General features: G+C 38.0%; 1 pseudogene; it reads left to right on the plus strand.

Moving 5' to 3' along the window:
• Nucleotides 1-10,311: 10,311 nt before the first annotated feature.
• Nucleotides 10,312-11,261, plus strand: LOC129653739 (olfactory receptor 8B3-like; annotated as a pseudogene).
• The last annotated feature ends 757 nt before the right edge of the window (nucleotides 11,262-12,018 follow it).

Here is a 12,018-nt window from a genome sequence, read left to right on the forward strand (position 1 = left end):
CTATGATTTTTCCAGTGGTCATGTATGGATATAAGAGTTGGACTCTGAAGAAAGCTGTGAACTGAAAAATTGATACTTTTGAATTGTGGTGTTGTAGAAGACTCTTGAAAGTCCCTTGGACCGCAAGGAGATCCAACCAGTTCATTCTAAAGGAGATCAGTCCTGGGTGTTCTTTGGAAGGACTGATGCTAAAGCTGAAACTCTAATACTTTGGCCACCTCATGTGAAGAATTGACTCATTGGAAAAGTCCCTGATGCTGGGAGGGATTGGTGGCAGGAGGAGAAGGGGATGACAGAGGACGAGATGGCTGGAAGACATCACCGAGTCGATGGACGTGAGTTTGAGTGAACTCCAGGAGATGGTGATGGACAGGGAGGCCTGGCGTGCTGCGATTCATGGGTCTCAAAGAGTCGGACACGACTGAGCGACTGAAGTGGAACTGGAACTGGGATGTCTTATCAGCCTCTTGCCATTGGAAGTATGAATCAGACATTATTTTCTCTTCCCATCTTTTCAGTCGTCCTTGAGCAAGAATGTATCTCCTTAAATGTCTGATATGGAAGGTTCCATAATGACTATTAAGAATAAACAGCTTTACTTCTCTGAACATTACACATGATGTTTATGGTAGCAGTCTTAGTTTGCACATACTGTCGTGCATGTAACACATTGTTAAAATATATTACCTGGATGAGAGAGCTAAGTTGAGAGTGGCACTTTGTTTCTACTTTATGTCATTGTTTTTGTTTCAGTAAACATAGAAAGGAGAAAATACTCTAATTTGAAAGTTGACTTCGTCTTTGGGTGGTATATGACTCTTTATCAGAGTGGTTATTAGAAAGGTTTACAGCAGTAATAGAAAAGTTTTTTTGGATATGCCTCCTCAACCTAAGAAATAAAAGCAAAATTAAGCAAAAGGGACTGCATCAAACTGAAAAGATGTTGTGCAGCATAAGAAACTTAGCAAAATGAAAAATCGGTCTACTGAATGGGAGACAATATTTGAAAACAATATGTCTGGTAACAGGCTAATATCCAAAATATACAAATAATGTATATTACTCAGCATCTAGAAAACAAAGAACCCAATTGAAAAATAGGCAGTGGTATATTTTTTCAAAGACATATGGATGACTACCAGACCCCTGAAATGTTGCTTATTTCACTAATCTTCAGGAAAATGCACATCAGATCCAAGGAGATACCTCACTACTGTCAGAATGGCAAACAAAAAGACAACAAGCAACAATTGCTGGTTAAGATGTGGAGAAAAGGGAACTCTCATGCACTGTTGGCAGCATGTAAACACAATGGAAAACAGTCTGAAAGTTCCTCAAAAATTAAAAATAGAACTACTCTACAGTTCAGCCACTCCACTCCTAAGTATTTACCTAAAGGAAACAAAATCACCGATTCAAAAATATGTGCATACCCTGAAGTTCACTGGAGCATTATGTACAATGGCCAAGTTACGTATGCCTAAAGGCCTGATGATATAGATGAATGGATAAAGGAGATGTGGTGTATATTTATACAATGGAACATTTTTTATACATGAAAAAGAATGAAATCTTGCTATTTGAGGAAACATAAAGGAACTTATAGAATGCAAAGTGAAAAGTGAAATAAGTCAGATAGGGAAAGACAAATATTATATGATTTCACTTATATTTGGAATCTACAAAACAGAAAAGATTAACCATAGGCAAGCAGAAACTGTTATGGATACAGAGAATAAACAGATTGTTGCCAGAATGAAGGAAGCGGGGACAGGATAGAAATTGGTGAGAGAGTTTAAGAGGTATAATTTTCCAGTTGCAAAATAAACAAGTAATAGTCATGAACATTGTGGGGAATGTAGTTGATTATAATGTAGCATCTTTGTATGCTGAAAGTTGGTAGCAAGACATATTGGTGTTAATTTCAAAGAGTATAGAAATAGCAAATCATCTTATTACCCCTTAGGAACTACCTTAATGTTGTTGGAAAAGTATACTTTAAAAACAAACAAACAAACAAACAGATGTATAGAAAAATAGATCAGATTTATGGTTACCAAAGGTGGGGATCTGAAGAAAAAGGGAAGTGGATGAAGACAGGATGAATGTCCAGTTTAAGATAAAAAAGTACTAAATGTAATGTACGATATGATGAATATAAATGATACTGCTGTATGTTTTATATGAAAGTTGATAAGAGAGGAAATCTTTAGAGTTCTCATTACAAAGAAAAAAGGATATTTTTCCCTTTTTTTTTTTTTTTTTGGTATCCATATCAGATAATGGATGTTCTTATTGTGGTTATTGCTTCATGATGCATTTAAATCAAACATTATACTGTACACTTTAAATTTACACAATACCATATGAAAAAAAGTGAAAACATTAGGCTCCCCAGTAGTGTCCTACTCTTTGCGACCTCGTCGACTGTACCCAAAAGCTCCATGGAATTCTCCAGACAAGAATACTGAAGTAAGTAGCCATTCCCTTCCCCAAGGGATCTTTCCATCCCAGGAATTGAACCCAGGTCTCCTGCATTTGCGGGCAGATTCTTCACCATCTGAGCCATCCAGAAGCAGATTATATTTCAAAACCCAGAAGAAACATGTTTTAAAAAAAAATGCACATGTTTGGATTTGAATGTATTCTGGACAATAGGTTATATGTCACTAGCTTATATAGCATCAGTTATATGATTTACAAGTATTTCTTCCATTCTGTTAGTACTCTGTTCATTCTCTTGATGATATCTTTGAAACTTCAAAAGTTTTAATTTCATGATACTCAGCATCCACTTCTTTTTCTTTTTTCATTTGTCCTTTATTAAAGATATCTGAGTGCCGGGGACCAGCCCCGGCTGATCCAGGGTATTCGAAGGAGAGACGGCTAGGCGAGGGTCAGGGAACAACTGCTTAATTACACTTTAATTAAGGATACAAAGAGTAATAGAATAAGGATAGCTCAGTGAGGAAATTAAGTGGAGAAAAGCGGCTGAAATAAGGATAGCTCAGTAGGAAAATTCAGTGGAGAAAAGAAGCTGGGTGGCTTGGTTTACGCGGAAAATCAATATAACCCGTGACACCAGGTTAGCTCTGACCACGGAGGCCACAGGCGCCCTCTCGAATAGCGGAAGGTGCCCCACCTTAGACACCTTCTCGAGTGGGTCTTAGAAGCCCAGGCAAATAAATGGTCGCAGAGGACATCCGCGCTCCAGATGGACACTCAGCTGGAAGTTAAAGGGAAGAATGACATGGGGAGACCAAATTTCAGTGAACAAGGCCCACACTTTATTTTCCAAAGTAGTTTTTATACCTTAAGTTATGCATAGAGGATAATGGGGGAAGGGGTAGAGTCATGCAGCAAGCCAGGCTTTTTTCCTGTAAACTTATCATATGCAAAAGTTCAGGTGATAGACATCATCTTCTGGCCAGGAGGCCTGTTAACATTTTAAGAAACTTATCTTTCTCTAAAGGTGATTATTCCAAAGTCAGGCGCCAGCCTTCCAAAAAAGCATTGGACAAAGCTGCATTTTACATTTCTATACACCCATTATATCAATCAATACACTGCCAAGGACACAGTAGGTAAGGAGTATGGAGCCTTAGCAGCAAACATTGGCCGAACAAGTGAAAAACCCTTCACCAATACAATTTCTAATCAATCTTTTAACTACTCAAAGGAATCTGTGTTTAGGCAGTTTAGAACATCTCCTGCCTCTCACAGTTGGGAGGCTCTGAACAATCACATGTGGCCGGAAAAACCCATTCAGGCAGGCTAGAGGATTTCCAAAGGAGTTTGTAGGTTGAAACACTGTCACATCCAAGAATTATTAACTGGAGCTGTAAGCTAACTCTTTTTTCAGAGAGAGGTAGTGGGAGACAGCCCCCCGTAAAGTCAGAGGTGTAGGTGAAAGCACAAAGCAGAAAGTAGGCAGACTCTGGTTTTGGGGGTAGATGCTCGAGAATTTCCAGGGGGACTCCTGAGGCTCGATCCCGCCTTTGCGTATGCCGAGCCTCCTTCCTCATGACCTTTGTCATGGGCGGAGTTCCTCACGCTGGCTCCCGGCAGTGATAGAATTCCAGTTGAGCTATTACAGATCCTCACTCAATATGCAATATGCCGGCTCCCGGCATCTGAGAACCATTGTCCATCCCAAAGTCAAAAAGATTTACTCTGATGATTTCTTCTAGGAGTTTAATAATATTACCTTTCTTATTTAGATATAAGGTTTATTTTGAGTTAACTTTCTTATTTTGTGGAGTCCTTCAAATTCATTCTTTCAAAATAGACTTAATCATTCTAGTAGCTTTTGTTGAAAGACTACTCTCTCCATCACATAATCATAGCATCCCTGTTGAAAATCAAGTGAACATAAATGGAATGGCTTATTTTCGGGCTCTCATGTTTGTATGTAAATGCAATGAATTCATATCTGTGCTCTAACTGTTCATTTTCTTTCACTTCATTTCTCTACTGTGCTTGCATCATTGTTTTTAAATATATTTATTTAAAATTGCTTTATTTCCATTGGTTAAAAGCAAATGTTGGCATGATGTTATAACGTTTTCAAGCTAGAACTTGTGACCATCATGACAGTAAGAGAGAGGGCAGAGAGGTAAAAGGAAGAGGCTTTACTGACACTTTTTTCTCCTGAACTCGTTTCTGGAAAAACTGCTCCTTTAACCCATTAATATTCCTCTAAAGGACTCAAAGCTTGCTTCCAATGAGATAAGAGGCAGTGAAAGTAGCTGCTGCTGCTGCTGCTAAGTCACTTCAGTCGTGTCCGACTCTGCGACCCCATAGACGGCAGCCCTGTCCCTGGGATTCTCCAGGCAAGAACACTGGAGTGGGTTGCCATTTCCTTCTCCAATGCATGAAAGTGAAAAGTGAAAGTGAAGTCGCTCAGTCTTGTCCGACCCTCAGCGACCCCATGGACTGCAGCCTACCAGGCTTCTCCGTCCATGGGATTTCCCAGGCAAGAGTACTGGAGTGGGGTGCCATTGCCTTCTCCGAGTGAAAGTAGAGTGGAACATAATCAAGGATTTGTTATCCTATAGTATTATAATTTATAAAGTTTTCTGCAGGTAAAATACATCAGACATATATTTCAAGGATCTCTGATTTTTAAAAAGTTTCTTCAGAGCCCTCATGTGGGAAATTCCCTAAAGCAATTTTTTCTTTTAATGCAAATCTTACCCAAGTCAAAAATTTCCACCAAAGGCAGCTGTTTGCCTAGATTATCATGAAAACATTTCAAAAGATTTCCAAATGATAAAATTACAAGGACCTACTTGGATTACATAACTTCTTCCTTAATTCCCAGAAAGAGTTATCAGAGATTAATTTTCACACTGTAGTAGTTTTGATTCAAAGGCACATTTTTACTTTAGGACAAATGAAATCTGTAAGAAGGCATTCCCCTTTAGAAAAAAGTCTTTAGAGCCAGTGTTATTTTCCTCAAAAATCATCTATTATGTTGTAGACTTTTTAGAGAGTTTATGATCTAACAAATCTTAGAGGCAACAAAATGTTCCTATTAGTGGGCTGTTGATAGGATTGTTGGCACCCCAAATAGGATAAACTCCATATTACTGCACTTTCTTTCAAATAATGCAGATTCTGTTACATTATGGAATTTGCTAGAATGAATTTCTGAGTCCTATTTCTCTTCTTTTGATCTTTTCAAAAGTTTTCAGCTCTGGAACTGTTTGAGGAAATGAAAGGGCACTCAAACATGGCCACTTGGTTCTGAAGAGAACATGAAAACTCAGCACTGATCACATGAGTCATGGATTGTCAGGTCCTCTTTGTGCTTCTTTATCTTTACTTAGGATCTTCCTAAGTGGCTCATATGCTAAGAATCTGCCTGCAACGTGAGACCCAAGTTCAATCCCTGGGTCAGGATGATCACCCAGAGAAGGGAATGACAACTCATCCAGTATTCAGAGTTCCAGGAACACAGTCATGTTAGTCAGTCTTTAATACATCACAACTTTGATTTAAATGTTTTTATTTAAAATCAGGTTATCTACCAGGGAAGCCTAGGAATACTGGAGAGGGTAGCCTGTCCCTTCTCCAGCAGATCTTCCCAACCCAGGAATTGAACCAGAGTTTCCTGCATTGCAGGCCAATTCTTTACCAACTGAGCTGTCAAGGAAGCCCTTATAATCAGACATTCTCTGAGATATAAAGCCAGGTCTAGTATAAGGACACTGCTGAAGAGAGTTTTTTTGTTGTTGTTCAGTCTCAGTCGTGTCCAACTCTTTGTGACCCCATGGATTGCAGCATGCCAGGATTCCCTGTCCTTCACCATCTCCAGAGCTTGCTCAAACTCATGTCCATCGAGTCAGTGATGCCATCCAATCATCTCGTCCTCTGTCATCCACTTCTCCTCCTGCCTTCAGTCTTTCCCAGAATCAGAATCTTTTCTAATGAGTTGGCTCTTCGCATAAGTTGGCCTAAGTATTGGAGCTTCAGCTTCAGCATCAGTCCTTCCAATGAATATTCAGGACTGATTTCCTCTTGGACGGACAGGACAGGTTGGATCTCCTTGCAGTCCAAGAGACTCTCAAGAGTCTTCTCCAACACCATAGTTCAAAAGCATCAATTCTTCCATGCTCAGCTTTTTTAATGGTCTGACTCTCACATCCATACATGGCTTCTGAAAAAAATATAGTTTTAGTTATATGGACATTTGTGGGCAAAGCAATGTCTCTGCTTTTTAGTATACTGTCTAGGTTGGTCATAGCTTTTCATTCAAGGAGAGAGCCTCTTTTAATTTCACGGCTGTAGTCACCATCGGAGAAGGCGATGGCACCCCACTCCAGTAACTCTTGCCTGGAAAATCCCCTAGACGGCGGAGCCTGGTAGTCTGTAGTCCATGGGGTTGCTAAGAGTTGGACACAACTAAGGGACTTCCCTTTCACTTTTCACTTTCACGCACTGGAGAGGGAAATGGCAACCCGCTCCAATGTTCTTGCCTGGAGAATCCCAGGGACGGGGGAGCCTGGTGGGCTTCTGTCTATGGGGTCACACAGAGTTGAACATGGCTGAAGGGACTTAGCAGCAGCAGCAGCAGTCACCATCTGTAGTGTTTGGACCCCCCCAAATAAAGTCTGTCATTGTTTCCATTGTTTCCCCATCTATTTGCCATGAAGCGATGGGACTGGATGCCATGATCTTTGTTTTTTGTATGTTGAATTTTAAGCCAGCCATTTCATTCTCCTCTTTCACGTCCATCAAGAGGCTATTTAGATCCTCTTCACTTTCTGCCATGAGGATGGTATCATCTGCATATCTGAGCTTATTGATCTCTCCCTGCGATCGTGATTCTAGTTTGTGCTTCATCTAGCTCTTCATTTTGCATGATGTACTCTGTATATAAGTTAAATAAGCAGAGTGACAATATACAGCCTTGACATACTCCTTTCTCAATTTGGAACCAATCCGTTGCTCCATGTTCAGTTCTAACTGTTGCTTCTTGACCTGCATACAGATTTCTCAGGAGGCAGGTTAGGTGGTCTGGTATTCTCATTTTTTTAAAGAATTTCCCACAGGTTGTTGTCTAGTGTCTCTTATTAAATATCATAAGCATTTGTGAAGTTTCCTGAGGTATTTATAACCTCAATTCATATAATTAATAATTTTATGTTTACATTGGATCCTTGTCCATAATGCTCCATCATGTATCATACCATTCCCTTACCTAATTTATTTAGATTAATAGATTTAAATATTATGTAATATATTGGGAAGATTCTTAATAAGTGATACAGAACTATGTAAAGTTTCAAAGAAGCCCAAAATTAAAATTTCAAATGGCATAATCTTTATTTTGATTCATCAGAAATTTAGTGCCTATTGGTCTTTTCCATCTCTCTTTCTTTGTCATTGCCATGCAAATGAATAAATCAATAAATCACATAATCATGATAGCACAAGTCACTGTTTTGTGTGGAGGACTTCCTTTTTTATGAGCAATATGAAGACCTTTTTTAAGATTTTGATGCTTTTCTACTAACAAGAGAAACCTCTTTTATTGCAGAATGATATTCTTACCCCTCCTTCCAATATATATAAGCAATAAGTGTAAATATAGGCATATATTTTTATTTTTCACACACAAACACACATATATTTATATAAAATAGGTTGAACTTCCCAAGACAATTACATGGACTAAGAAGAGTAAACATTCTCCAATTTTCTTTTTTAGATTTTTGGGGTGAAAAATTTGTACAAATGTTAATCTGCACAAAATATATATATCAATCAAAATGGTACTTTCATGGCTTCTCATCAAAGATAACTGACTCAATTTCTCCTTTAGGAAGAAATTAACCAAGGATTAATCATAATTTTGAGAATTATACTTTTAATTCATGCTTCAATTTTCAAGTGGGTAATGGAGAATCATTGCAAGTACTTGAACTAGAGAGGGACAGAGTTATGATTTCAGACCTCAGTGTTTAGGGCTAAATAGGAGTATGTTGGAAAATACTAAAATTATCATTAGGAGTCAGTATAGTTCAACCTTACAGTACTTCAGTTAAAACGCAAAAAGCCAGAAGTTGTGTGGTGGCTGGGGTACATAGGTGGAGGTCATTGTGGTTGCAGATGCTATGGTTTAGCATTAGAAAAATGTTGAACACATTCTGAACACTCTAGGACAAAAAGAACATGATTATCAGAAATATTTATTAAGTTTCTTCTATGTCCTCTGCATTGTGCTTAGATCTAGGAGGCAAACAGTAAACAAGATAGGAAAAATACTTTTCCTTATAGAATTTACAGTTTATCAAGGAACACAGGTATTCAGGGGAAAAAAATCTCTAGTGTGTGTTATGATGGAGAGCCTAGTAGAATTTAGGTGAAAATGAATAACGACTGCTGACATGTATTGACTATTTACCATATGCCAGGCACTGACTCAACCATTTTACTTTAGACTTTTTTCATTTAATTAACTCAGCAGCACGATGAAAGATTACCATCTTTACCATCCAATTTTATAACTTTGAACCAAAAGATTAAATAAATTGCCCAAAGAATTATACTTTGTAAGTAAATTAAGATTCACAACCCTCTCTCTAACTCCATAGTTCCTACTCATTTCTTTGATGAGAAGAAACGGATAAGTCTAGTTACTGACTTTTTTAAAGTATAAACTATAGAAGGAATATACAATGTTACAAATTATTTCAGAGATATTCCAGAGCGAGAAGAACTGAAATGAGTTACTGAAACATTTGAAAAATTCCTGATGAAGAAGTACAGAAACCTGGAAACAGGAGCTTTACAGAAGATATGTCCATTTGGTAAATTGGAATAAAAAGGGAATGAAACAATGTAGTGGCTTTCCTTTCAGAGGTGAAGGTAATGAAGAGATAGGAATTTACTTTGGTTCTACACTGAGGGGTATATAATACCTAAAATGAAAAAGAGTAAAAGAACAAACTCCTAAGGAACTAAAGACAGATCATAATCCAGGATATATTATTTCTGTATTCCCTTTTATACATGTGATCTACTCCCTGGGGAAAAGACTGAGAAGCTTCTAGCTTGTTTTTCTCAAGTTCATACATCATTATACTCACTTTGAATCCTCTGTGTCTAATAAAGTATCAAGTGTGATAGTTAAAAGGCTTTATTTTCTCTCCTGCTTGAAAGGACTGAAATAATTAGAAATCATAGTAGTTCAGAAAGACTTCTCAGGCATATATCTAGGCTGGTACCTCTCAGGATCAAAGAAATCAAACCTCAGCAATCTGAAATTTCATTTCCAGTCCCAACTGGGTAAAGACCAAGGATAAGGGAGCCAGCCAAGAAGTTTTTTTTTTTTCCCTGAACTAAGGAGGGTGAATTTCTGAATTCAATTTACATACTCATTCCCTGATTTGAGATGAAAGTACAGGGACCTAGTACATGCCCTTTCTTTCTCATTTTGTGCAGATCTGAGACTCAGGTGTAACTGGAGGAGAAATCTGTTAGAGGGTCATCAGAGAATGCTTAGAGACATTAGGTCGCTCTGTCCTGATCTATCCTTCTTGACCTTCCAGCAGTTATGTGTGCATAAAGCAGCACTGGCTTTAGATCTGAACTTTGTGGTTTCCTTTGCTGCATTTAGCTTATATAAATCCCCATCACTCTGTATCCTGATAAAGGTAAAGACAGATTCTGTGGGACCAGGTAGGATGAGTCTCTGACATTCCCAGTGTTTACCCTCCCTTGTAGATGAGACACTGTGGCAAGGGCTGAGTTGTTCTCTAATGGAACCCTTTCTCCTGTGCCCACAGATTCCCTTAGAGAAGAATGGCTCCTGGAAATGACTGTTTGTGACTGAATTCATTCTGTTGGGATTAACAGACTGACATGATCTCCAACTCCCCCTATTCTTTTTATTTCTAGGCAAGTATATGATCACTGTGCTGGGGAATTTGGGCTTGATAATCCTAATTGTGCTAAATTCACATCTACACAACCCCATGTTCTTTTTCCTCTTTAACTTGTCCTCTATAGACCTCTGTTATTCTTCTGTGTTTACACACAAAATGTTAATTAGTTAATTTCATATCAAAGAAGAATATTATTTTTTATATGTGATGCATGACTCAGCTCTACTTTTGTTTTTTTTGTTTTTTTGTTTTTTTTTTGGTCATTTCTGAATGCTATCTGCTGACATCAAAGGCCTATGACCACTATGTGGCCAACTGTAAACCTCTTTTGTATAATGTTATCATGTCCCCTAAAGTGTGTTCCCACCTTATGCTTGGTTCATACTTGATGGCATTTTCTGGTGCCATGGCTCACACTGGATGCATGCTGAGATTGAGTTTATGTGATGCAAACACCATCATCCATTATTTCTGTGACATCCTTCCTCTGCTCCAGCTCTCCTGCACAAGTACCTATATCAATGAATTGGAAATGCTCATTGTGGTGGGCATCAATATCATTGCACCCAGTTTCACAATCTTTGTCTCTTATGGTCTCATCCTTTCTAACATCCTCCACATCAAGGCCACAGAAGTCAGATCCAAAGCCTTCAGCACCTGTGGTTCTCACATCATTGCTATTTCTCTGTTCTTTGGATCAGGGGCATTTATGTATCTCAAACCATCTTCTGCTGTGTCTATGGATGAGGGTAAAATTTCTTCTTTTACACCAATACTGTTCCCTTCCTCAACCCCTTAACTTACAGTGTGAGGAACAAAGATGTTAAACGTGCTCTGAGAAAAACCCTGAGGAGGAGACAGTTTTGATCAGAAACACTCACCATGCATGAATTACAGGACAGTGAGATTCTGTTTAATTTTAGTGACAGCTTTCTTGCCATATTCTTTCTATTATCTTTTTTTCCTAATACCTTAAACAAATTTGAGTCCTGCTTGAATAATTTATTTCCATTTTTTGCAAGTATTTGTTTTCCCCACTGTTTTTACAATACATATCCTCTCTATTTCCTTTTTTGTAAAATCATTAAATAGTAAATATTTTATCTTTTTATTTTCTTTGTCATTTTGAAATTTTTTCCACTGGGAAAGATGAATACTCTCCAAATACTGCATTTCATTACACTAGACTGAAAACATATCACTGGGGGTGTTTTTATCTGTCACTTGCAATAAGGATGAATAAGATACTCTGTTTATACTCTTATCTTTCATATTTCACTTGGGAAGAATATACCTAGCTAAATGCCAGAGAATGAAGGTTCTAAGTCTATTGAGGATAACCCATTTTGCATCTGTAAATGTTTGGTGTAAACTTCTTTTGGCAAAGAGCTTTATTTTTTACTTTTGTAAGTCAAATTGACACATAGCTGATCATCAAAAGACATGTTTTGCATGGATGGGAATGTGAAGCCAAGAGTGGATAATGATTTACATAAACTCAACACAACTTTAGAAAGAAAAACAGGTAGATAGAGGGCATCAGTTTATAGGAGATAAATTGTGAGGAGTAATTGCATCAAGAAAGGAAGTAACTTACACAGAGAAGTATTGGATACTGAAAATG

This window comes from Bubalus kerabau, chromosome 5 (assembly GCF_029407905.1).
Source record: "Bubalus kerabau isolate K-KA32 ecotype Philippines breed swamp buffalo chromosome 5, PCC_UOA_SB_1v2, whole genome shotgun sequence".
Lineage (NCBI taxonomy): Eukaryota > Metazoa > Chordata > Mammalia > Artiodactyla > Bovidae > Bubalus > Bubalus kerabau.